The 27,292-nt window shown below is 35.7% G+C and overlaps 1 long non-coding RNA gene across 1 annotated transcript in view; it reads left to right on the top strand.

The window, feature by feature from the left end:
* LOC144375190 (uncharacterized) overlaps positions 1 to 13,160 on the top strand; it is an 84,738-nt gene extending 71,578 nt beyond the window's left edge. Inside the window, exon 5 of the long non-coding RNA XR_013434676.1 lies at positions 11,889 to 13,160. This is a non-coding gene — a long non-coding RNA (uncharacterized LOC144375190). The remainder of the gene's footprint in view (positions 1 to 11,888) is intronic.
* Positions 13,161 to 27,292: the final 14,132 nt, after the last annotated feature.

Genomic DNA, 27,292 nt, shown 5'->3' with positions numbered 1-27,292 from the left:
AGACCTTATATCAAAAGAAATAAATAAATAGGCCTGAAGGTGTAGCTCAGTGGTACAGCACCCCTGGATTTAAGTAACACATACACACACACACACACACACACACACACACACACACACAGGCTGAGGGGTATCTACAGATCTACAGTTGGGTTTCATACCTGTGTGCATTTGTCAGAATTCATTTGTATATGTCCTTGTATTGAATTTTGCATCAGACAAAATAGTGGAAAACAAATATTGAATTCTAGATAATAATATCCAAACTTAAATAGGAGGAACTGTAGTAAGGTGTGTAATATAATTTGAAATGTGTCAAAAATAAAATGGGGGCTGGAGTTGTAGCTCATTGGTAGAGCACTTGACTAGCATGTGTGAGGCACCACACAAAATAAATAAATAAAACAAAGGTATTGTGACCATCTATAACTAAAAAAAAAAAAAAGAGATGGACTAATGGATGAATAGAGGGATGAATGGATAGACACGTGATATATGGAATCTAGGTGGTAGATGTGAAGGAATTCATTGTACAAATTTGCCCTGTGTTAGTACTGTGTTTTGAATATATTCCCAAACTTCATAAGTTGGAAACAATTCCCAAATTCATATGCTATGATATGGGGTACTGGGGCTTTGGAGAGGTAATTAGTGTGAGATGAGGTCAAGAGGGTGGGGCTCCATGGTGGGATCAGTGGCTTTATAAGAAGGAAGGAAACCTGAGTTTCTATTCTTCCTCATCCTTGCCATGTGATGTACTCATGTTGTGATACACCAAAAGGCCTTCAGCACATGCTGGCCCCTTGATATTGTATGCCCAATCTTCTAGAAAATACTTTTTGTTTAAAATAAATTGCTTAGTTCATGGCATTCTGTGATACCAACAGAAAACAGGCTAAGGCAGTTTCTAAAGTATAATAAAATGTTAAAAAACAAAAAGATGCCAGAGATTTTAGTTATCAAAGTACTAAAGAAAATTATCTTCCAACTTAGATCATGTACCTAAATATTTTAGTTTAGCATTGAAGTTTTAAAATGAAATAAAAATATTTTCAAACAAAAGCTAAGTTTATTACAAAGATAAGTTTGCAGAATGAATGCACCAGGAGGCACACAGGAAGAAAAAAAAAATAAGCAAAAAAAGAAAATGCTAGAAGTAATTATGAGAAAAGGAATATTTTAAACTTGTGTTTAATAAACACAATAAATAAACTTGTGTTTAATAAATAAAATAAATCTATGCTACCTATTAACACAGTTATTTATAGTTTCTCAGGGGGCCTGATTCCCTCTACCTTTCTTAGCATTCAGTCATGTCAAAGTTGAGGTTTGAATTCTGCAGGATTTGAGATTTGAATTCTTCAGGATCATGTGCTTGGACATAGAAAAGTTTGAGCACTGAAAGCTTTTGATTTTAGGCAAATTTCATTCTCCTTTCTGTCAACTGTCTAGCTTTAACCTAATTATTTTTCTGTTAAGTTATTTGTTTTAAATTTTTAATTGCTTTATGAATTATTGGGTAAATTATTTAGCTCGTGGAACTGCATAGATCTTATTGATATGTTTTCTTAGTTTGCCATTTACCTTTTTATTCTGTTTATGGTATTATGTCAATTTTCATGTATTTAAACTTCTAAAAATATCCCCAAAAAATTTCATCATCATTTTAACATGGTTCTTAAAAATCTCTGATCCCTCCAAGAGTATAAATAAATCCCATTAAATTTAAATGAAAACTTTTATTTCAGCTTTTGGGCCTGTAATTTGGATCCATTTGGATTTTATTTTGTTTTATAAAGTATGGTAAGGGTCAATGTTAATTTTCTTCTTCATTGTGATTGCATTTATTCATATGGCATACTGGAAATCCACAGTTGAATTAGAATTCAACTTACAAAAATTTTTTCAAGTGTTGAACTGGTTGCAATGTTCAGAACTTTGATAATGCATGCCAGCATTTCTATTTTTATACAGACTATATTAAAATAAAAAAGTCTTTTAAGCAATTGTCAGAGCACAGATTCAAGATCACCCATGCAGTTATAAGACTAATGAATTAAATTATGATAACATCTTTGACATCATGATAATGACAATGAGTCTTTACAAGGCAAGGCTAGCACAAAATATAATGTCCTTAAATTGGTTTTACATTGCTGCAGATTTATATTCAAACATGCATAATTTTATTAATTTTAAAGAATTTTAGAATGGGAAGAGTAAGCACAGGCTATTGAAATCATTTTGCACTTAGTTATTAAATATATCATTGGTGTTAGATTCACTGCATGAGTTATGCATTCATAAAAAAATTCCTTGGAGAGCTAGATTCATCAAAGGTTAATGAGCAGTTAATTTTCATGGTGGGAAGTGTGACAACAAATGTTTTTCTTGTCACTGCTTCATTTGTATTTTTAGATGAGTCGAGGAATGTTTTCCAAATTTATATACTTTCCCTTTGCATTCTACTTTCTAAGTCTTATTAAATCACAAACCTAAAGTTGTGCTTTTATTCTTAACACATATTTTTATTTTAATATTTTCATTTGAATGTCACCACAAGTTGTCATTTTTGTGCATCCATAAAAGTATCAGAACGGGCATATGACTTTATATATCAATCTGAGACATGTTTAACTTCCCCATTTTCAAAAACTAGTCAGTGGCATTCACTGAATACAAAAGAAGGAATTTCTACAGATCTCTGGAGTTTTCTTCCTAGAAACTCTTTCACTATTACTTAGTCCTATAAAGTCTAGTTGTCTTGGCCTTCCAAGTTCCCAGCCTCTATTTCCTCATCTCAGGGAGTGGGCTGGAATTCTTCTGGTGGCCCTCCCATTTTATACTTGGAAACATTTTCCAGGAAATATTTTTGGGTAATAAAAAGGCTCAAATCATTCATTTCTCACATCCAGAGGATGTCCAACATATTGACTGCTGTTGTTATGTATATCTATTCTGATTATTTAGTCAGAGGGTCAATATGACCTTGGATATACTGGAAGTAGAAATCTGTCTAATGATTAAAACATTAGAAAGTTTATTGTAATATTTAACAAGTTAAAAATCATAAAATTTATTTGAAAATTCAAAGAACCTAGAATCAACAAAACAGTTTTGAAAAAGAAGAAGAAAACTGGAGGACTCAAAGCACTTGAAAATATACTCTGGAATCAAAGTAATCAAAAGAGTATGGTACTAGTACAAGGATGGATGTGGAATCAATGAAATAAAGAATCCAGAAATGAATTCTTATATGTATGGCTTTTGATTTTTAACAAAAATGCTAAGACAATTTAGTAAGGAAAGGTTAGTCTGTGATAGTAGGAGCAATTGTGACTTCATTTTGTTTTATGACTTCATCCTGTAAAACAACCATGCCAAGTAGGAGAGTCATGACTGGGGCAAAATGCTCTTCTCCTTTTGCTATATAAACCTTTAAGAACACAAAAGTACCTAATGGGGTATTGTTTTTGTAATTAGGGTAACAGGGCTCTGTTTCTGTAACTGGGGTGACTGGGCTAACTGTGATTGGTTAGGCTTTCCTCCACTTGACTGCACTGTCCAGCTTCTGTAACCTGGCTTGCTTGCATTGGCTAGACCCCCCCCGCCCCCCCCGCCCCCCCCCCCCCCCCCCCGCAACATCCCTTTTGCGGTTTTCAAGCTTATAAGGAGTGCCCTTGCAATTGTTTGGGGCTGATCAGGAGAACAGCCTTATGTTCTGGTTAGCCGCCACTGGTGTACTTCAATAAAGACTTGATTCGATTATACGTGAGTGGTCTGGAAGTCAGTTTATGAAACCCTGGGACAAAGCTTTAACTATAACAGTAATTTTAACTAATAATACTGGAACAAATGGATCCACTTGACAATTACGTAGGTTCTTTACATCATACACAAAAATTAACTCAAAATAAATCATAGAGTAAAATATAAGCGATAGGACACCTAAAGTCATAGGAAAAAATATAATGTCCTTGCTCTAGGTAAAGAGTATTTCAGACACAAAAACACGACTTATAAAATAACTATTTGGTAAATTTAATTTAATCAAAATTCAAAAATGCATCTCTTTAAAAAACTTTAAGGAATAAAAAGATAAAGCACAAAATGGGAGAAGACATCTACAAATCATTCCTCTGATAAATGACTTGTACCCAGATTATGTAAAAATTCTCATGATTCAATATTAAGACAAGAAATTCCACTTAACATTTTAGTAAAGAAGATATGGAAATATCTAATAAGGATGTGAAAAAAAATGCTCACCATTATAAGTCATTAGGGAAATACCAATTAAAGCCACAAGGAGATACCACTATTTATTCTCTACAAAGGCTACAATAAAAAGGACAGGAAACACCAAGTGGTGGTAAGGTTGTGGAGGAAACAGAACCTTCACATGGTGTTAATTGAAAAGTACAATGGTATAGAAACTGAGCAACAACCTTGTTTTGTATTTCATCAAAAGTTAAAACTTCCCAGAGTCCAGCAATTTCACTTCTAGTTCCCCCAAAGGCAGGAAAAAGATCCACATAAACACTTGTACACAAATGTTCAGAGCAATATTTTTAATAATAGCCTCAAACTAGACATAATCTAAACGTACAACTGATGTATGGGTGAATATCTGTGGTCCGTCCATACAATGAGACAAGCTTCAACAATAAAAAGAGAACAAAATACTAGTACCTGTGGTAAATGGATGCACTTCAAAAACATTTCTCTAAGTGAAGAAAACAAGAAGAATGTATATGGTATTGTTTTACTTACATAAGAATCTTCAGAAAATGTAAATCCATAATGGCTTAGGCTGAGGTGGGGAGTCAGGAAGAAGAGGACTTTACTACAAACAGGCACAAGGGTACTTTTGGGGAGTGTTTTGGATGTTCTAAAACTTTATAGTGATGATGGTCATATCATTCTACAAGCTTACTAATTTTCATTGAATTATACATTCATAATGGAGGAATTTTGTGGTCTATAAATTTTATCTTAAATTATTTATAAAAAGAATTAAAAGCTAGAAAACATGACCCAAGGAAAAAAGTGGAATATCTGCTAAAATGACATCTGTCCTGTCTGCATGATATGTTTAGCCAGTTGAGAGCCTATCTCTTTTGCTATTGGCTCCTAATAAAAGAAAACCAGAAATACTGAGTCTACTTGGCAGGTGTGTTGTTTAGGATATAGTGGGGGATGTTGAGAGGGCATAGGGAAGGATGGGGAGATTGGACAAAAAAGATAAGAATCTCATCAAGTGGAATTACAGTTCTTACAAGAAAGGCAAATATATGGTCCAAATTCTTGGAATGTGGTAAGGGTTTCAGGATGATGTAGTCACCCTGAGAGATTAGGGAATGAAGAAAGGGAACTATGCAATATATTTTAGAACAATTTCTATTATAAATAATTATAGAACAATTTATTTTTAAATGGAAATGGGCAAAATGAAATGAGAACAATGTTACTCTCAATAGCTACAGATAGATAGAATGTGTTTCTACTATTTACTACTAAGTAGAAAAGTTTCAAGAAATGCTTTGGTGCTATTAAAAACCATCAATCACAGATGTTGTCTCAGTAGAATTTGAAGTCAGGTTCTGACTCAGATGAAGCTCTAGATCTTCTGTCTCATCTTTTTCTCACTATAATTTTTATGAAAGGGGTAAATATGTCATTGTATTTAAATACTGTTTTCTTTGAGGAAGCACACTTTAAATAAGTTGTAATTAAATTGGAAAAGGGATTTTTTATTACTCAGGTTATTTAATTGTATTAAATAATATAATAGTTTTTTTAACAATGTAATGAGGATTTAATTAATAAATTTGGCATTTTAAAAATCAGTATAGGTATATTATCTGATTAATTCTATATGGAGTTTGAAATCAAATTATGACAAAATGACACCAAAGGTAAATAAATCTCCGCTTAAATATCCTGCTCCATTACCTCATTTGATATTTGAAGAACATTAAAGCAAGAGATTGACTCACTGAAAATTTAATATACTTTTAATATAATAAAAGCTACATCAAAATCCTTCTTCTTTTGAAAATCGCTTTATTTTAAGAAGAGCAAGAAGACACTAATCTGACAACCATATATGAATGGTGATAACACAACTGTCAACGCTGAGTGGTTTTGCATTTCACTGTTATGTGGCTTCCTTGTAGTCTACTACCATTTAATTAAGCCCATGATTTCCTAAGGATAATTAGCTGTTGGTAGCAAGAAAAAGTTTGTGGGCAAACAGACTTTATCTGAATGTTTTCAGATATTACAAACTCATTCACATTTTATGATTTTAAACAATTTTATTTGGAGGAGGATGACATGAAAAACCTTTCCTATATGAAAATAATATTGAGTTACTTCTGTTAATGACATTTTAAACTGGTGTTAATAAACTATAAGAACATTTTTTGAGGCTCTAATTTAGTGGAAATGGGAGATCTCTTTCAAGTTTGACAAACATGCAGTGATATATTAACTGTGTAACATGAACAGGGTATTAGTACTAGGAAGAGTATATGAAGCAAGAAAATATTCTTACCATTGATAATAATATCTTTTTTTTTTTTTACAAAGTAGCTCATATCTTAAGTAAGTTTTGGGAAAATTAACTACAAAATAGATGCATAATTTCATTAATTAAGTACATGTAGTCCAAGTAAAAATAACTAGACATGGTCTTATCAAATGGTAGCATATATATTTAATAGTTGAGAAAATTTCAGATTAATAAAATATGTCAAAATAGCTAAAGATTAGCATTCTGCACAACTTAATATTTATTGAATATAATTTTCTTGCCAGGTTCTATATGTGAAGATTAATTATTTGTACATCAAAGAAGGTATAATAAAAGTAAAAAGGAATAATAATTTAGGTATTAAAAAAACTGAGTTGTCAGTGATTGTGATTAGAATATTTTTAGGAAACATCAAATCATTTGTGTGAATTAGGCCATGATATCTAGCAGTCTATGCTCTGATTCTCAATTATAGATACTTTAAGTAACAATAATTCTAATACTTGCTTAAAAAATTAACTAGAAGTATAAGTGAACATTGCAGAAAAGAATAATTATAAAGGCCAACACACACTGGGATGTTCAGCTGAGAGTATAATGTTGGGGGACCATGAGCTAGTAGTTACCAGGAAGTGGTACTGGGAGATACTACCTTAAAAGAGACAAAGTATTCAGTATTTAGAAGTAAAAGAGTGGCAACATAATCCACAACAATAAACTAGATTTTTGTTTTTGTTGTTTGTGGTGCTGGGATTGGCTCCAGCTGCAACATAAGTACCTCTTTCTTGCATGCTAAGCATGTGCTCTAACACTAAGTTACATCCCAGCCCCAAATAAGGTCAGATTTAAACAACACAATATTACTAAGAAAAACTGTGGGGAGGTCATAAAATAGAAGATCAATAATGGGCTTCACAAAAGTTAGTTATGAGCTATAATGAGCATTATTGTTTAATGTTTTTAAAATCATGAATAAAACTAGATGTTACTAGAGGTCTTATTATATGCATCTATATACTTCTAAGATATATCTTTAAGTATTTTCTTGAAAAATGATATTAATATTCTAATATTGGACCATCCTTGCAGAGGGTCCTTGCAACTGGGCCTTGGAATTGATCCTATTTGTTCATGGAGTATTTTGTAGTTTCCTTTAGGATATATTGCTAGTGTTTATTGTGACATTTTAGGACTACAACAATTAACTTGTAATAGATTTATTTTTCTTTTGTAATGTTTGGCACTCACCCGTTTATAATTTTTTTTTGCCTACAAAACATGGAAGGCTAAGCGAAGCCTAGTATGTCTTACTCCTAATATGTTTCTGTCAATTCATTTCTTGTATTCATAATTTCTGAATATCTATGTTCTTTTCATTTTTTTGTTGAAAATCTATTTTGATACAATAACTTTCAGTGAATAAAGATCTGTGACACTATCTCTTTACTCTGGAATTTCATTGTATCCAGCATACTTTTGCTTCTTATCAAAATTAAAATTTTATAAAGCCCATTAGCCTTTTATCTCACATGCTGCAACATAAACATATCCTTTTTAATTAATTCCTGCACATTTTGTGAAATCAAATATAAGATGTCATGTGCTTCCTGTGGTTTCTTTTTGTACTGGACCCTTCAGGGTGAGGGGGGATTTTTATTCCTCTCATGAATTTATCTGTATCTTCTTCCTCCTTTGCCTAAAATAGAGAGATAAGGACTTCAGATCATGCAGGATGAAAAGATAAGAGGTTCTGTAAATAAAATAATTAAGCATGAATATTCACAAAGAAAATGACAGCTATATAGATCTTCACACAAGCATTTTTAGAAGCAAAATATATAAGTATAAACAACTTGAACTTCAATCTGAAAATTCTTCCTTGGAAAGATGTTATTGCTGCAAGGTAAGTTTATGCATTTAAAGTTGAAGAAAACTCTTCACTTTATGTTTAGAGTACAGTTTTATTTTATGCCATAGAAGTAGATTCTGCCTAGCTGAGCTCAGTCAAATGTGAACTGTTCATTTGCGAAGGACAGGAAGACACTCTTTACACAACCACAGGAAACACGTCTGTGTTGTAGATTGTGAGTGGGTTGCCTTAGTATTCAGACATCTCCACTTAAAATTCTTAATTTAGACTTAGGAGTTTCCTGATCAACTTCTTTAAGAGCCAGTTGAGGCAGGTGCACCAGGGTCACCTGAAATAGATACAACAACTCCATGCTTTCTGGCAATTTTTCTCAGGGAAAAAAAATAGAATAAACAAGTGTGTTTGAGGGGTTAATGCCACTCAAGTTGGGAGAGCACTGTTTTCACAGAAGATTGGAAGAACACAATATGCATATTTTGACACTTAACTAAATCCATATTTTAGTATAAAATCTTGCATATATTTATCCTATTTATTTAGAAACATGCCACAGCATTGAGCATATTATTATTGGTAGTATTAGTAGTAGTATTAGTATTTTGGTCAGGTTCTGACCAAGAGTTAACATCAGATTTTTCCTAACATCACTTCCTCCTGCTGTTAACAGAAGCACTGGGTATGTGGTTTTTACTGTTTCACAGATGCTCTCTTCTTTCTCTTGTTCTTCTTTGTGGAGCAAGATATTTGCTTAGTATACTAAGTACATTCTTCTGTAAAAAAAAAAAGAAACAAAAAATTATGCATCATCATTCAATATTGCAAACTTTATGCATTTCTCAAAGAAAAGCAGAAAAATGCAGACCATAATACATAAGAGGGTTTATTATTTTTGTCCATTTACTATGAATATTTTCAAATAGACAAGTTGAAAGAATTATAGTGAACACCCATACATTCATTGTCTGGACTCTACAAATCAGTAGTTTGTTCTATCATTAGTTAAATATCTATTTTTCTAATCATCTGTCAGTCCACCTTGTAGTTAAAATCATTTCAAGAAAGCTGCAGGTACTATATCTCAAGTCCTAAAAATTCCAACATATATATCATTTGACAGGTTTCCATATTTGTTGATAATATTCTTGAAACACAAAATTTATATGCAAAGAATTGGAAATAAGTATACATTTGGTAAGTTTTGAGAAACGTATGCTCCAGTGGAATCTAATACTGTATCAAAATATTAAACTTTCCTGTCATATTATTGTCCTATGGCTGCCTTTTTCCTGCAGTGTTGGTGGCTTAAAACAACAGAAATGTATCCTTTCAAACTTCAAGAGACAACAAGTCTGAAATCAAGGAGCCAGCAGGGCCTTGCTCCCTCTGAGGGCTGGAGGGAAGAAGCCTTCTTTGCTTTTTCCTGGCTTCTGGCAGCTCCTTAGCTTGCAGCTCTATCACTTCCCTCTGCCTCTGTCTTTATGTGTTCTTATCTGTGTGTTCCTCTCTTCTTATAAAACACACACAAACTGTTGGATTTAATATCTCCTCTAATCCAGAATGACCACATTTTTACTTGATTACATCTGCAATGATTATTTTTCCAAATAAGGTCACATTACAGGTACCAGGTAAAGATTCCAATCCATCTTTTTGGGTAACACAATTCAACCTACAACAGGCATCACAGAAAGTTCCCTTATTCCAATTTCAGGTCAATGACCAGCCCTTCCACCCTGAGGCAAATACTGTACTGATTTTTTTTCCTACTGTAGATAAATTCATTCTGGTCTACAACCTTAGTTAAATCAAATCAAATAGGGTGTATACTTTTGTTCTAATAGCAGATGCCTATCAAGTACTATTGTAAAGTTTTTTAGTTATCATTCTTTTTAAAATATTTTTTTAGTTGTTGATGGACCTTTATTTTATTTATTTGTGTGTGGTGCTGAGAATTGAACCCAGTGCCTCACACATGCTAGACAAGTGCTCTTCCATGGAGCTGCAATCCCAGCCCTCAGTTAGCATTCTAATAACACAACAAACTCTGACAAAATTAATTAAAAGAGGAATTTATTAAAATAAGAAATAGGTATGTAATAGAATGAATGCGTTGGAACAGTGGATTCAGAAAATGCATTGGGGTCAGGGCAGTTTAGGAGTTTAAGTAGAAGGAAACCAGATGATAAGAACAAAGCCATGGGAATAAACTAGCTTCAAGGTTTTTTGTTTTTTTTTTCTTGTTTTTCTTTTTCACCCTTTTTTCAACATTAAACTTCAGATTTGGAATCACAGGAATGAGAAGGTCTGGTTGGTATAATGTGAGTTATGTTATTGTCCCTTGATAAGAGCGAGTGTCTTAACCAATGTTCTTCCTTACAAAACCAAACCACCCTTGTTAACTCACAGAGAAAAGGAATTTCATAGGGGACATTAATATCTCACAGAATCCCTAGTATGATCAGACACTCAGATTTGGAAGGTTAAGAATCAAGCATGTGCTCCAACTATATGAACACTATTCCAGGCAAGAAGCCAATGCTGGTGTGGCTTAGAGAAATCATGGCACTGCTGCACTGAACTCTGGGTAACACACCACCAGCACTTGCTGCCCCTGAGAGCTGGGAACCTCTTCTTTCCTTTAGCCCAAAAGTCGATTTATGTTCGTTATGAACTGGATATAAAGTGTTCCCCAAAACTTACGTGTGGAAGTTTTCCTTTCTAATGCAGCAATGTTCAGAGCTTTGGGGGAAGTAATTAAATCACAAGGGCCTCATCACTGTATTAATCCATTCAGGATTGATTTAATAGCTGAATGGATTATTAGGAGGTGGCAGAAACTGTAGGAGATGGGAAATGTGTTCTTGGAGTTGTGCCCTTGTGCCGAAGTCTGGCTGGGCACAAAATCACGAGCCACCACACACCTTGTAGATTCAAACAGCAACTCTTTATTCCCGAACTCATACCGGCACTCTACACAGGTTCTGGGAAAATCCACGTTCTGGGCCAAATCCTCAAATAGAAGAACAAGGAGATTATTAGTAATTTTTTTCAAAAAAACCCATCAACTTTAATTTCTGCTGGTGCAGAAATTAGAAGTCTCAGATGAGGGTGTTAAAATTTATAGACAAGAGCCAATTTAGAAAACATTATAAACTAGAAGGAAATTGGTTTAAAACCACATCAAAAAATTAAAAGGACTAAAGTAATTCTAAAAACCAAGGCAGAATGCTTTTGAAAGACTTAAATTTAAAAGGATCTTTAAGGGTTATTTATCCCCCAAAGATAAACTTAAAATAACCCTTTATAACTCTAAACTTTTAAAATTTGGATTCATCAGGGATCAGTGCTGCGGAAAGGCATATGTGTCCAAAATATGTACCTAAGCCTAAGGTACTTTGGAAAGATATTCTAACAGGACAATGGAAAGGTCCTGACCCAGTGATTGTCTGGAGTCAGGGTTCTGTTTGTGTTTTTCCACAGGGAGAACAGCAGCCGATTGGATTCCAGAGAGACCAACTAAAGCAATTTCTACAGACCAAAAAGAAGATGATTTGACTCAAATCCATAACAGCTGATATCCAGAGCTCCAGCTTGGCTATTCTTACATCTGTGACAGTGATTAACCAGGGATAATGTCTCTTTATCATCATTGCCAGAATTCCCATCTCCATCCCAGTGCTGGTGAAAACAAAGATAAAACCAAACTACAGCTTCTATGATAGCTGTCACAGTAAACTGTATAAACTGATACATCAATGTATATAACTCAACAAGTAATGCTCAATCAAGGACTCGATTTACTTTGGGAGGAAATGGACATATTGATAGACTCCTCTGCTTTGAACTGCCTGCAGAACTTGCCTGGACTATATATCACTTGTATGCATTGTGAACTATCTTTTGGTGCATCGAATTGTGGTAGTGCTGGCATATCTTTGCTGATGGTGTCACCAGTGATGCAATTTTTCCAAAGGAGCCGTCAATTGGCTTGGTGTCATGGCATTTCTGTATCCTCCTCCCTTCTGCTAGTGATGGTCTAAAATTTGGGGGCCAACAGAGGTGAGGCAAAGAACCTCGCCCCCCTACTGGTGCATAGGCCTATCCACAAGTATGGCTGTAGGCTGGACTGGTAGTCAGTGACGAGTATGATCCAATTGCAGTGGTATCAATCTAAGACAGGAAGCTGACACCTAGAGGTCAGTTTTTCCCATGACAGGTAAGAACCATATGTTGAATTGGACAACCTACCAGGCACATTGCTTGTTGTTTAATTAATCATAAGGGGGGAGATGCTGAGAGCCATTGCCAAGTAGGAATGACGCATCGAAATTTTCTTGTCAGCCTACCCCATGTTGCTTAGAGGAAGGACTCTCCATTGTGTAAATGGGCTTGCCTTTGGACCAGGTCATTTGCAGTGACATTGCATGTATGCTTGAGTAAGGTGACCCTGCTCAAGGACCAGGGTGGATCCGGGTTTAGGGCGGATCAGGTTTTAGGGAGTATCCTGCTCCTTGGGTTTAGGGCGGTTCCAGGTTTAAGGTGTACCCTGCTGGGAATAGGGCGTATCCTGCTGCCTCAGGCACGCTGCTCCTTGAGTTCCCGTTGAGTTCTCATGGATTCAGAGAGTATTTGGGATTCAGAATGTGGATTTGGCCCAGAACATGGATTTGGCCCAGAACATGGATTTCCCCAGAACCTGTGTAGAGTGCCGGTATGAGTTCGGGAATAAAGAGTTGCTGTTTGAATCTACAAGGTGTGTGGTGGCTTGTGATTTTGTGCCCAGCCAGACTGTGGCACCCTTGGAGAACCTATCTTGGCCCTGGTCCTCCAGACTCTGGCCCTTATCAGGTGAACAGATTTGTTCTGTTCTGCCACATCTTTCCTCCATGATTACTACCTCAAAACAGGCCCAGAATCAAATGAGCAAAGCTGACCATGGACTGAAGCCTGTGAAACTTTCAACCAAAATAAATCTTTTTCCTTTAAGATGTTTCATTCAGGTATTTTGCTACAGCAATAGAAATCTGACTAATATAATGAACCACTGCTTTATCATGTTGTTCTTGCTCAAATCATGGAAAGTAAATCAACCTATTATTCCCACATGACATATTTATACCTTAGCAGCAAGGAGACATGGGGAAGTTGAGTTCTGACTGCTCTACCAGGAAGGCATAATTTGAATCTAGGAAACTACCACCCAAAATTGGGTTATTTGAAAGATGTTAGGTGACCAATACATGACACAGACTCTCTAATCATAGAAGAGTTGGGATCTTGTCAAATCATCCAATGAACAGTGGACTTGAGTTATTATCAGAAGGAAGCTAGGGTACTGTTATAAGAAGGAGAAAAGATGTCAGCCAATACCAACAAATGTATGCTACATTGGATATAACAGTTTGTTACAGTGTTAGGGTTCATCTAGGCCAACTTCATTCCATGTGAAATTTTTTTCTAGTTATTAATCTTTTGAGATTCAGGAGTCCTTGAGGACCACACAATTTTAGACTCTCAAGAAAAAATCAACTTACAGGATATCTTAAAGGGGGAGTTGTTTATTGGTTAAGTTGAAAACCCTATTTTTCCCACTTACTCTGAATTTAAACATCATCAATTTAAATGACTAGCACTTTCCTACTGAGTTTCTGATTTTCTTAAAACTCTACATGGACTGAACTCACCATTATCATTGATACATATTTTAGTCTAATTTACCTCATTTTGTTAGGCAGTTTTAGAAATTGAAATTAAATACAAGGCTGAAAACAATGTCTCCTTTACTTTGATGTATTTTTTCTTTCAATTTTAGAGTAAAACTTTTATAGCTAATGTCCTCTGACTAGATGTAGGGCAGGGTGAAGGGGGTAAGGGGAAAGGAGGAGGAGGAGGAGGAGAAGGAGGAGGAGGAGGAGGAGGAGGAGGAGGAGGAGGAGGAGGAGGAGGAGGAGGAGGAAGAGAAGGCAGCCTCGGCAGTGGCGAGGCATCTGGAAAATGAGCCTCTAAACTTTCATTTCCAAGTGTAGTTTTAAGAGGCAAGTGTTCTCAAGGTGATGCTGTTACAGGCAGAGGTGGTTTCACTGAGGGGAGGAAGGGAATCTCCAGACAAGGAGACATTGAAAATGATGGAGAGGGTGGTTCTGGAAGAGGCTAGGACTGTGCACACCTCTGATGAGGTTGATGAGTCTCTCCTGCAGAGAAGAGAAACTAAGAACTGATGTCTGAGATCTCTACACCCCTCTTACCAGAAAGAGAACAGAACCACCAACCTGGGCCAGGACCTTGCATTGACTTTGTGAGGTGGAAGCATTTTAGACTTCCTTCTTCTGTTTTCTGGCAACTTTTCAGTCTGTAAATTTTGTAGCATGTCAGAATATGTCAAGGTGACGAGTTCTATGCTAGTCAGCCACACTAACCTCTGAGTACATGCCCCAAAGAACTGAAAGCAACATCCTTGGGTAAAGGCAATGTGTTCTTGGGGTTGTGCCTTTGGAGATTAGATCTTGCTAAATTTTCAGAAATTTTGTTAACTAGTTGTTAAACAGAGTCATTATTAAAAATTGAGTCATATGTGCTGCAAGCAGTGGCACACACATGGAATCCCCGGTGGCTCCAGAGGCTGAGACAGGAGGATCTCAAGTTCAAAGTCAGCCTCAGCAACAGTGAGGCACTTAGCAACTCAGTGAGACCCTATCTCTAAATACAATACAAAATAGGGCTGGGGATGCGACTCAGTGTTAGAGTGCCCCTGAGTTCAGTCCTCAGTTCAGTCCCGAAAATTGACTCATATGTGCTTATGATTACATAAATGGTATTAACTACAAAAGTAGTAAATATTCAAAACTCATCACTGCCTAATTTATCTAAGTTTTACTGTTATCTAAGCTTTGGGTGTTATTTGCTATATCTGAATGATGGAAATACTAAAATGGTGATGTACTACATATCTTTGGCAACAAAATATACAGTGATGTCACACTGATAGCTTGATATCAGCTTTGTTGAGGGTATTTGTGCCAAAAAATAGGCAAAACTTATAAATCAGTACATGATTTATTATTCTAGACAAGAAGCTTCCAAGAACCAAATCTAGCTCAATGAATATCTTTAAATTTCTTTCCAATTTTTAAAGGTATGGTATAAATTTATTTTTAAGAAATTTTAGTGTACAAATTCAGTGATCTTTTAAGTACATTCATATTGTTGAATAACCATTGCAACCATCCATCTCCAGATCTCTTTTCATCTTGCAAAATTGAAACTTTATATTCATAAATCATTTCCTCTACCTATCCTAGGGAAACCACCATTCTGTTTTCTGGCTCTATGATCCTGAATACTCTGATTACTTCATGTAAGTAAGTCAGTCATACACTATTTGTACCATTGTGACCAGTTTAATTCACTTAGCATAATGTCATGAAAATTCATGCATCTTGCAGCTTTGATTAGAATTTTTAAATAGGAATAACATTGCATTAACATATCATGTGTATAAATATATATTATATACATATATGCATATATACATGTGTATATGCATATACCACATTTTGCTTATCCACTCAGTCACTGATGAATATGGGTTGCTTCCATATTTTAGATACCATAAATAATGTTACTATGAACACAGAAGTGTAAATATCTCTTCAAGATGTTGCTTTCTGTTCTTTTGGGTATATGCTAAGAGGTGAAATTGCTTGATCATGTTGTAATTTTATGTTTAACTATTTTAGAAAATGTCATATTACTTTACACAATAGCTATATTACTTCATATTCTTACTAACTAAGAACAACGGTTCCAATTTCTCCACATTCAATTGCACACTTGTTATTTTCAGTTTATTTTGTAATAGCCATCCTAATAGTTGTGAGGTGATCTTCATTGTAGTCTTGAGTTGCATTTGTCTTACAGAGATGTTGAACATCTATCTCCTTGTGTGCTTAATAGCCATTTTTTTTTGAGGAGAGAATACAAGAGATTTAACTCAGGGACACTTGACCACTGAGCAACATTCATAGCCCTAATTTGTATTTTATTTAGAGACAGGGTCTCAATGAGTTGCTTAGGTCTTCACTTTTGCTGAGTCTGGCTTTGAACTTGTGATCACCCTGCCTCAGCCTCTCAACCTTCTGGGATTAGAGGTGTGTGTCACTGCACCTGGCTTAATGACCATTTTTTATTTACTCTTTGTAGAAATTTCTATTTAACTTCTTTGTCCATTTTCAACTATTTTTGCTGTAATTTTTTAGTTTTAGGAGTTTTCTACATAGTTTGAATATTAATCTCTTACTAGGTATATGTTAGCAAATATTTGTTCCATTCCTGAGTTTCATTCTTGTTCTATTCAGAGTTTTGTTTTTGTTTTGTGGTGCTGGGATACAAAATGACAGTTAATATACATTTTAATAATGGCTAATTTCAATCAAATCATCCTTATTCTAAAGCACACTGGGCTTTCTGAGTGTTGCACATAATGATTGTTTTTGTAGGCTAAAAGATGGCCTCCAATGGCATCAAGTCCTGATATCTGAGACCTGTGACTATTATCTTATATAGGAAAGGGCTCTTTTAGGATGTGATGAGGTTGAGCTCTTGAGTTAGAGCCATTCTCCTACATTATTTTAGTTTCTAAGTGTGGTCACAAGTATCTTTAGAAGAGGATGGAAGAGAGAATTAACACACATGAAGGAGGAGAATGGAGTGTTACCATGGAGATGGAAATTGGAGGGATGCACCCACAGGCCAAGGAATGCCAGTAGTGCCAGAAGTTGGTAGAGGTAAGGGACACATTTTCCCCTAAGTCCTTGAAATAGTCAAATGAAATAGATTTCAAACTCTGTCCTCCAGAGCTGCAAGAGAATAGATTTTTATTGTTTAAAGATATCAAGATTATGGAACGTTGTTATAGCAGCCATAGAAAATAATACAGAGCTCAAGATATGCTTTCTTATTGGGCTCAATTTCTTTTATTCTAAGAAATAAGAAAGCATATTTCTTATGCTCTACAAAATACTCATCATGAACTTGGAGTTGATTTAAGTAAAATAAAGTTAGGAGGAACCAGCAGCCCCTCTTCACCAAGTAGACATAAATAATGTATTGAAGGCAGAGAAGGCTGATGAGAGAATGTCTATACTGTTGAGCCATGCTGTTTGTTTCTGAGTCTGTTGAGAATCACTGAAATAGCTGAGGAAGAAGACTGATCAACATTCAGATAGCACACTACTGCATTGGGACTGTCATAGGAGCAGGTGGTTTTGCTCTGTAGAACAGTTCTAAGAGATTCTGCTTCATCTCTCTTTTGTAATCATTCATGTCTTGCTCTTTCCATGAATTTTACAATCTGAACACACCACCACTGCTTATGAATTAATGTGGATTCTTGTCTCAAGTCATCTCTCCGTCTAAGGGGAAGAAGAAAAAACAATGTACCATCAGATTTAACTCACTGAACATCCATAATGTCCTCACAACTCTTCAATAAATGAAGCGCTAATGACAGCAATCACTTCTGATAGATCTAGCATGTTATGTTGAACATCATGAATTGAAAAATAGCAGCCATTGAAAACTTTGACCTGTGGATTATTTTGTATCACCTATAAACTAGGAATGATTTTTAAATTTAAAAGGTGATATAAATGACAAATCATAGCGAAACAAAGAATGTGTGACAGATTATAAATGGCCTGCAATACTCAAAATATTTATCCCAGCCCTTTGCAGAAAATGTTTGCTGACTCTAGTGTAGAGCTGTTGGCAAAGTGGGCTCAATTTTTTTATTCTAAGAAAACTGATCAGAAGCATATTTTCTTGGGACCTTCACTGTGGCTAGAGTGAGGAAAGGCAGTGCAGCGGAAACTTCAAGAATGTAAATAAGCTTGTCAACTTAATTATGCCTTCTGGCCTTATCGGTTCACAGTCTTCAATACATTATTTATGTCTACTATGTGAAGAGGGCTGATGGTTCCTCCTAACTTTATTTCTACTTGAATCAACTTCAAGTTCATGATGAGTAGTTTGTAGTGCATGCTCAAATCTTGTGTTTGTTCTGTCTGATTGACAAACCCAATAGAAAACCCAGTCTAAATTTCAGAACTACTGAACAAAAGGAGAATTGTTAATTATGAGAGATGACATAACTTTGTCCCACAGTCTTGGTTAGGCACACTCTGTGACTCCTATTGATGTTATTGAGATTGGCTGCAAGTCACATGCACCATCTTGATCTGACTCAGGTTCTCTGAGCCTATTAATAGAGTAGGTCTTATGAATTGAGAGATGAAATTTCTTGTCAAGTAGGCTGGACTAACCAGAGGCTTTCTTTTGCTTAGCACCAAAGTGATAGTAAACCTCTAAAGTAGCTTCTAATAAACTCTGACTCCTAGTTTTTACTCACTTCCATATGGAATTCTCTAAATATTCACTTTGAAGCTAAGGGGGTAAAAGACAAACAAAAGTAATGAGTTGTCACTTCCAGGGTTAAGGTCAAAGGAGCCATAATACACACACACACACACACACACATATACATATATATACACACATACACACACACACATATATATACATACACACACACACACACACATATATTTATGTGTGTGTGTGTGTGTGTTTTCTCTCTCTCCCTCTTTTTCTCTCCCTGTCCCTTCTGGGGGAAGCTTGCTTCCATATGTGAGCAGATTCCTGGAGAAGCCCACATTGTCAATAGACAGTGAACTTGGAATAGAATCTTCTGAGGCCTGCAAATAGCCTCATAATGAGCTTTTTTTTTTTTTTTTTCAGTAAATTCTCCCCAACCTGACCTTTGTGGTCCCAGCAAAAACCTTGATTGTCCCCTTATGAGAGATCCTGAACCAAAGGACTTAAGAAAGGTGCTCCCAGATTCCTGATCCACACAAACAAGGATAAATTTTTATTGTTTTAGGCTCCTCACTTTCGAGCTAATTTGTTATGCAGAAGTAGAAAATTAATACATCAAATAGAAAGTGGAAGCTCTGGAGGTCACCTGATCAATTAATTAGAAGATGAACTCACATTGGTTGTGTGTTGCCTTTTCTGCACTATGTGGAGATATCTATTGAGATACCCAAACTACTGGGTTGAGTGAAATTTTATTGACATGATAATCCTTTTCATTTTTTAAAACTAATTTTTTATGCTGCAACCATGTGCATCTTACCAAAACATCTACAGAATTTATTACTACTACTCTGTAGGTCCTAGCAACTTGTCATTAATATGGTAGATAAATACATTATGCACACTTGAGACACAGTTGAAATGTGAAAAGCTTGCAACCTAAACAGTGGCACCTAGCCAAGGAATTCATATTATCTTCTGGCAAGAGAATGAAGTCCTGTTGACTTTGCCAGGTGAATGCAAATAAATTCTATTCTAATGCTTATTAAGATAGGGGAAAGAATATCATCAGCTAGACCAGTTGCTGCTTTTTGGGTACTAGGCGTCATACTAGCTTATTCCAATAAATATTTAACAGTCAAAATGTGGTGGCAATTTTTCTCTCAAATGATTAAGTTTACAGTAAACTGTTGTCTTTTTCTCAAATTCATCTTTATTTTGGCTTAAAATTAAATCATCATAAAATATATATACACTATTATAACCACTATGTTTCAGTAGCTTGTTAAAAAGAAATGCCCAGTCAATGCACAAATATTTTTAGATTTAGCCTATAGAAGTAGGAATTTAAAATATTTTTATAAACATATACCATGAAAAAATAGCCACAAATACAGATATGTTATTCATATGTAAAGATCCTCAATATAACCTTATTTATAAAATAATTTGTCACTAACAATTGATAATTAATTATGGAATAGTCATGTGAAGGAATAATCAAGTGAAGGAATAACATGCCACCTCTGAAATTAATGTTTTTCCTGAAGACTCCATTGTAGCCCAAATGATGTGCTAAAAATTACTATATACAACTCTGAAGTGTTATTTAAAGATGTTTTTGTGCATATTCCATATGAAATACATTAATTTTTAATTAAAATATTTAACATTATTAATTAGAAATTAAATAAATATATGAAGGGGAGCATCTCCTATTTCTGATGGACTCTTGGGCTTTCTAGTGTGGATAGAATTAAGGGCTGTAATTGAAATAGTGGAAGAGATGCATGAGCTGATGGTGGGGCCAGGTGTTTGTTAAGAGAAAAATCCACCAGATCACCATGGATTCTAGTCTTTAACAGCACTGTTTCTTTTCATATTTATCTTTACTTATTTTTCTTCAATTTTAGTGGTACTTACAAAATAATGTAGTTAATTTGATTTTTTTTTTGGTACCAGGAATTGAACCCAGGGTCACTTAACCACTGAGCCAGCTCCCCAGTGCTTTTTATTTCTTATTTTGAGACAGTCTCCTGAGTTGCTTAGGGCCTCAGTCAGTTGCTGAGGCTGGGTTTGAACTCACCATCCTCCTGACTCAGCCTTCTGAGTTGCTGTGATTACGGGCATACACCACTGCACTTGGTTTAGCTAATTTAATTTATTTGCATATAACATTGGGAGCATTTCTATATATTTGGCTTAAATAATATTCCAAGATTGAGACTATTTATGTCTCTAAAAAATGTTCTGTGAAGGGCTTCTAAATGTAAAATCTTCCTCCTTCACTGTCCATAGAAGAGTTGAATACTTCTGGATTTGTGTCTGAATTTATGTCCTGATTTTGCTTATTGTCAGCTGCATAAAATATAAAAAATTTAATATCTCACAACATCAGTTTTTAAAACGTATGGACAGATTTATAAATATCTGTTCACATTTTTTAAACATGCCAAATGGGATCCTATATGGGAAGTGTTTTAGAACTCAGTGTTGCGTATATTACATATTATGAAATATAAAGTAACAGGTTACAGAGAAAGATATCTTTTCTTTTAAATGCAGTTTATTACCTATATTTGAGTGTTCAGAAACTGTACAATGTCTACCTGATTGTGAAACCTATTTTTAATTTTCTCTTTTCATAAATATTTTCATTCATCATCTGGTCATTTATCAATTAATAATTTAATGTCTCATTTATTCATGAAAATGACTTGCGTGGTGCCTACAGAGGATAATAGACAACTGTTCCACTTAAAGATGTATTACAATGGATTTCTGGAAGATCAAGTGAGAGAGACGCGACTTGGATACTAAGCAGATCAGCTGTGAAGTTGCTTTTTGATCTTGAAGTTTTTAAATTGCTTCCTAAAGCTATTTGCTCTGCTTAAAACAAGGCACCGTGTTAGCATAAATGATCTCTATGGTGCCTCTCACCACGGATGACCCACCAGAGCAGTAGTCACCTGATTTCAGAGGTGTCTTTTCCCAAGACATTGGGTGGTGACTGCCACTCCACACTTCATCCAGAGTCCAGATCTGCTCTGAGAAGCTGAGAGGGACAAGAGAGCAAGACAGCTCAGAGCTCTGCGGAGATTCAGAGCCTGTTGTGGTGGAAAGCAATGCTTAGGAAAGGTCAAAGAACAGGAGGGGAGTGAAAAGGAAGTGAGAAATGAAGACACAGACAGCTGAGAGTCTTGCTTCCTTAACCTGAAGGAGAACATAAGGTCCTCATTGAAACAAGGACCCACTTTAATCACCCACACCCTGTTGAATCCTGCACCCACCATGCAGCCAGCCTTCTGTGCTTCCCCACGCACAATTTCCAACTTCCCACTCACAGCTGTTCCTCCATCTTGCTTCTCATTCTTCAACACGAGCCTGTTTGCCCAAGCAGGGCGCCTTAGACCACGGATTCTTGGAATACAGCATCCAACAGAATCATCTGTCAAGCTCATTAAACATCCTGATTTGCAGACTCAGCCCCCACATATGCTGGTGTGGTGGGTTTGAGATGGTGTCCTGGAGACTGCATGCTTGACATACACAGAAGGACTCTGGTACGACTGGCCCTTGGGTGACACTTTGAGAAAGGCAACCTTAAATCAACTGCCCTGGAGTCCTTTGACGACACAGGAAAACCCTCAGCTTGTCACAGTATGTTTGTGAAACCACTATTTGTGAGTCTTTTCCCTCAGTGGAAAGATGCTATTTCTATTTTTAAAATATTCCATTTTTATGGTGCAACTCGTTATATCCTAAAGTTTTTACAATCTGCTATATATATGCAGTATTATATGCACATCTATATATAGTTATATAGAAATAATACACACCCTCCCTGAACATTATATTTATAGGTTAGAAATGTAACATGTATCTAACTATTTATATAAAAGTGTCTGCCTATGCTCACATGTGCTGTACATGAGAACTTTAAAGAATAATATACTTTTATTGAAAATGTATTATATAGATGCATAAAGCCCCTTAGCTGTTTGTAGTGTACATAGGCACATATTTATATAAATTTAATAGTTACTGTGTATTCAGTGGAGAATATCCATCACTTTCTAATCGATTGATGATATTAATTTAAAAATCTGTTGTATTTATTATGAGTACAAGAAGGAAGAAAGGAATTAGGTAAAGAAGTAAAATAAAGTGCATGAAGGTAGTATGTCAGGGACTTCCAGGGATCCTGTCTCATTGATCAGGCAAACCATTGAAGGAACCCTTGCAAAACTCCTCCAGTAGTGGAAAACCTAAGTGTAATCACACAAGAATTGCCTTTATAGAAAGATGACCACAGAGAATAATAGATAAGGATGAGATTGACTTTGCCTGGGAGATTGTAGGTGGCTGTGCTGACGTGGAGGTAGGCACTTGCCAGGTTCTGGGAGTCTAGAGATAGACAAGACAAGATCTGTGGCCATATGGAGTCATGCCCCAGCGAGGACATTAAGACAGGCAGGATGCAGCCTGGCAAATGTTTCAATTTGTTGTAAGTTGAGGAGGAGAAAAAGGATACTGCTTTTGAGGGTCAGAAGTTGTTCAGCTTGATGGGAATACAGTAGTAAGGAGATAGGTTATGATGTGTCTAACAGGTCAAGATAAAGGTTGTGTTTATTTTTAAGTTTACCCTTATAGTAATGGGAAGTCATTGAAAGGGTTCCTGCTTTGGTTTGGATGTGAGGTGTCCCCCAAAACCTCATGTGTAAGACAATGCAAGAAGGTCCAGAGGGGAAATGATTGGGTTGTAAGAGTCTTAATCCAATCAGTGAATTAATCCCCTGATAGGGATTAACTGAGTGGTACCTGAAATGGTAGGGTGTGGCTGGAGGCAGTGGGAATTAGGGCGTGGCTTTGGGGTATATGTTTGTATCTGGAAAGTGGAGTCTCTCTCTCTCTGCTTCCTGATCTCAGGTGAGCTGCTTCCCTCTGCCACGCACTCCACCATGATGTTCAGCCTCACCTGGAGTCCCAAGGAATGGAGTCTCTCGTCTAAGGACTAAGACCTCTGAAACTATGAGCCCTCAAATAAACTTTTCCTCCTCTACAGTTGTGCTGGTTGGGTCTGATAGTCACAGCAGTGAAAATACTGACTAAAACAGTCCCTGTGAGACAGGCATGTGATCATTAAAGCAGGGACACAGGCATGTTCAAGGACATCAGCTGCCACGGGGACTGGATTGGAGAAAACAACAATAAAAACCACATTCATGAAGATAACTGAAGTGGACAAAGCTGTAGTTTAAAAAAGAAGGAGGGGGGTAGTGCTGGGACAGAGGAGAACAGAGGAGTTCAGACAGAATGTGGTGGAAGGAGAAGAAAGGCAGACAGGAAGCTGGGGCCATTGATAAATGCCTGAGAAAAAAGGTAATAAAAATAGCATTAGGAAGAGTTTATGAAATTTTGGATTTTTTTAGATATTTATTTTTTCATTGTAGTTGGACACAATACCTTTACTATTTATTTATTTTTATGTGGTGTTGAGAATGAAACCCAGGGTCTCGCATGTGCAAAGCAAGCACTCTACCACTGAGCCACAACTCCAGCCCCAAATTTTGGATTTTTTTAAAAGTTGAGATCCTTGTGAAATATCCAAGTGAAATAAAAATGATTACAAATCATATTTCTGAAATAACAAAGGACATATAGCTAGAATATTTAGTGAACTATTAAAATTCAATAAGAAAACAACTCATTTTAAAAGATGGGGGAAAATATTTGAACAAACACATCATCGATGAAGATAGATGGGTGGCAAATAGACATATAAAGAGGTATTCAATATTATTAATTGATAAAGAAATTCAAATGAAAAAATGGGATACTACTACTACTACTCTGACCAATTATAATGGCTTATGTATTCTTTTCTGAATAAAAAAATCAACCCTGACTAATCTCTTTTAAGACTGATCTGATTGTTGGGAGAATATATAGAAATTTGAATTCTTGGACATTGGAGGTTGAACTATAAAACATTTGGAAAACATTTTGGAAAATGTGGAAAATAGTTTGGCAGTATCTTACGCATTTAAATGTAGACTTGTCATAAGATCTAGCCATTCTATTTTCTGATATTTACCTTCAATCATTTAAACCTATGGACTTACATAAGTATTTATACATAAATACTCACAGATGCTTTATTTGTAATAGCCAAAAATTCAAGATAACCTGCATTTCATCAAGAGGTGAATGGATAGACAAAGTGCAGCACATCTATCCAAAAGAATGCTACTCAATAATAACAAGAAGCATTGTGATTAAACCTCAAAAGAGCTACAGTGAGTGAAAGCAGCTATACATGGAAGGATACATCCTATATGACTTGATTCATATAAAATTCTGGAAAACAAAAACGAAAAGGACAAAGATCCAAAGGATATTTTCAGTTGCCTACAGCCACTGTGGAGTGTGGGGAAGTGGTGGTTGAGGAAGGTTTTAGAGTGGTCGACATGTTGACCATCTTTAAAGTGTTAATGATTTCACAGATGCACTTTCAAAACAGGTGTAATTTTACTCTAGATGAATTATACCTCAGTAAATCTGTTTTTAAAAATTAGAAATGGATAAAAATATCATAGAGAAATGAACTCTCTGACAACAAAAGAGAAGATGGATTCAGAGCAACTGTGGAGGGACTGGATTTAGATAAGAGGAGAAAATTTCCTATTGCTTTTGCAGAATATGCGTTTCTAGATTTGCTTCTGGGAGATTGAAGGGTTTCCTTCAGATGAAGTAGTTATTCTTATGAAGTTGGAGGAATGGTTTACTATCCATTTGGATTAAATTTTAACATGTATAATAATGGAGAATTTTTAAGTCATTTAATCTAGAAAGGTATTTTGGTTCCAGACTCATAACATTCTTTTTCATACAGTTCTAAGGATCTGAGGCATCACTGAAAAGGCTGATTTAGGAAGTGTGATTTAGGAATAAAATATGAGTTGATGTTTTGTGTTAAAATCCCCAACATTTATAAATTTTGAAAAAGTTTGTACTCATTGTTACTTCATGTCCTCTATACAGGTATTTAGAAGTGGTATGATGCAGTGAATAAGGCATATTGTTTAGTCATTCATTTCCTCACTCATTTATACACTCAATAAATATTGATAAGCACTGACAGTCTGCCAGGTATTTCACCAGGCACAGCTAAGTGAATAAATAAATAGTCACTTAACCTGGTGAAAAACATAATAGAAAACAAAGTAAATTGTAATCTGAGAATTGAGTGATGCTAAAGAGCAAGACAGGTTAAAAATCTGTGGGAGGAGCACTTTAGACAAAGAAACATCATGCTCGACAGCTCCAAGTTCAAGTGCACTGAGGCAGGGGATGTCCTGAGAGGCTGGATTCCAGAGACCAAGGAGCTTGTTTATGAGATGAGGCTGGGTCAAAGTCATGGTACAGGATTCCCAGTTTTATCCTCACTATGATAATAGGGCATTGGAGAACTTTGAGTGAAAGAGGTTTCACATATGATTTGCATTTTAAAGAATATCTGGTTTCTTTAAATGCATTGTTGGACATCAACAGAAAACCTGTGCCTAAGAAGCGATTTCAGTTATCCACACAAGATGATTATCTCCTGGACAAAAATAATAGTGGTGGAAATGGAAGGAAGTTTGTGTTCATTAGTTATTCATCACTGTGACTAAAATACCTGATCAGAACAACTGAGAGGAGAAAACGTTTATTTTGGGCTCACACTTTCAGAGATTCTGTCCACAGTCATCTGACTCCATTGCTCTGGGACCTAGGTGCGCAGAACATCATGGCAGAGGGTGTGGTGGGGAAAAGCTATCAGCTCAGGGCAGCTGGTTAACCTCTAGAGAGAGATAGCACAAGGTGTTAGGGATGAGAAATGTAATCCCCAAGGGCACACACCTAGTGACTTACTTCTTACAGCCACACCCTACCTGCCTACAGTACTACCCAGAACAGTAGCCCTTTCGAATTATTAACATCAAACAGATCAAGTCACTGATTAGGTCGTAGTTAGCTTGATCTGATCATTTCAGCTTTGAACATTCCTGCATTAAATGAAGGAACTTTTGGAAAGATTCATCATATCTAAACCATAACAAATTGAGTTACTTAATAATATATTTCAAAGAACAGCTGAAGAAAACTGAAATGAGTAAGAAAAGATATTTGGTGTGAATAATCAATTTGTGATACAATTTTACATTTGTGATCATGTGACAAATATTTCCCAAACTTCTTGGCTACTCAGTAAATTTCATCCACCTCTCCTATACTTGGTAATCACAGGTTCAGTCTCAAAAATTTCAGTTCTCCTCACCCGAGAGAAAGGTAGGATTGCACCATTCTATCCTCTGTCATATTACGCATGCTTATATGATTTGCTTCCGCAAATGAATTGCAAGCAAAGGTAATACACATTACTTCTAAGTGGGAACATTGAAAGCTCTATCAAAATTTATTATGCCCCCTTTTAGTTTGGCGTGGTGATCACATCTTTTTTTTATTAA

This window comes from Ictidomys tridecemlineatus, chromosome 1 (genome assembly GCF_052094955.1).
Source record: "Ictidomys tridecemlineatus isolate mIctTri1 chromosome 1, mIctTri1.hap1, whole genome shotgun sequence".
Lineage (NCBI taxonomy): Eukaryota > Metazoa > Chordata > Mammalia > Rodentia > Sciuridae > Ictidomys > Ictidomys tridecemlineatus.
The sequence above is the reverse complement of the archived record's forward strand: the minus strand, read 5'-3'. Positions and strand labels throughout refer to the sequence as shown.